The sequence below is a fragment of the Myotis brandtii genome, unplaced genomic scaffold (assembly GCF_000412655.1).
Source record: "Myotis brandtii unplaced genomic scaffold, ASM41265v1 scaffold802, whole genome shotgun sequence".
Lineage (NCBI taxonomy): Eukaryota > Metazoa > Chordata > Mammalia > Chiroptera > Vespertilionidae > Myotis > Myotis brandtii.
Window position 1 is genome coordinate 4,498,417 of NW_005371230.1, and position 1,472 is coordinate 4,499,888.

Here is a 1,472-nt window from a genome sequence, read left to right on the forward strand (position 1 = left end):
AGAAGGTTTTAATTACTGCCAGGAAACAAAGCTTAGCAGGAGAGGAGAGCCAGAGAAGTGACAGGGAAGCTACAGGTTACAACAGATTTGTGAACTCAGCCAAGCACAGTGGTGGCAGGGCCTAGCTGCTACAAAGAAGACATGTGTTAGACAAATACTCATGTGAATGGGCAAAAAACTCGAGGACTGTATTTGTGACTAATTGTATAACAGGTTATTTTAGTTTCTGTTCTGTGGAAAGTGTAAAGCATTCCAACCAAAGGTTTTAATGTAGATTTTTTTTCTTTGCACCCATGCTGTTGATTGCTAAATGTAATAGTCTGATCATGACGCTGAATAAATGTATCTTTAAAAAAAAAAGAAATCACTTTACCAAATGTTGGAATTATAAATAAGTTAAGAGTTGGTAAATTATTAATTTTTCATAATGGCTTATAATACTCAACCCTGACCAAAGATTTAAAATGTAGTCATTCAATTCTATGATTTTCTGATTTCTTCTCTATATTTATTTAACTTTAAAAAATGCTTTAGAGTTACGACAACTACAGCTAGTTTTCTAATTAAAAGCAACTCAGCTTCTTCCTCCTCATGGGCAATAGGTCAGTTTTGTTTTATTATTTGCCATCTGTAGGTGCATGTGCTCAGGAAATCTTCTCAACACAAGAGATGGATCAGTACTGATCAAGTTCACATGCACATGTGACCAAACTTAGCCAATGAGAACCAGGATAAGTCTGCTGGAGGACATCTGGGAAGGACTTGTTCTTGATAAGATAGGTACACCTGGAAGGAAATGCATCAACTTAGCTGGACAGTCTAGTCTCTCCCTGTGACAACTAGATCCATATCAGCTATCTTGCAAATAAATAGATCACCAACATGCTGTGAATGGCAGGGGCAGAGAGTTGTAAGGTGAATTAACGATGGCAGGATAGAGCTGACATTTATTTATAGTTATCCAGTAGCAGTATACATTCTCTCCATTAAGAATGACAAGATTGTATCTGAGTTGAAATCACTACATAAGTGGATTTTTGACCAATGAGGTGCTGCTGATTTGGTTATAAGAGTCAAGGGTAAATAGGCTACGTCCTTCAAATCCAGTCCTTCCTTCCCACACATCCCTTTTCTCTTCTATCTCCTGGCTGCACTTCTAAGAATTGAGTAATGAGAAGCAATATATGCAACATGCAGCGGACTCAAGGACTGCGGTGCTGGTGTGGAATGTTCTTATCCTTTAATTTTGTGGCTCCTTTAGGAATGCTGTGTCATTAGTATTTAAATCACTTCATAAATATTTCACTCTAAATACCATTGTAATGTCTTGTGTGTGCCTTAATTTGTGTCTAACATAATGGTTTTGTATAGTGAGACAATTTCATCAGGGCACTTATACTATTAAAAAGAGATTTAATGGAACACTTTATCTTTACTTTGAGTTGACCATGAAACAGAAAGCAAAAGGCTAT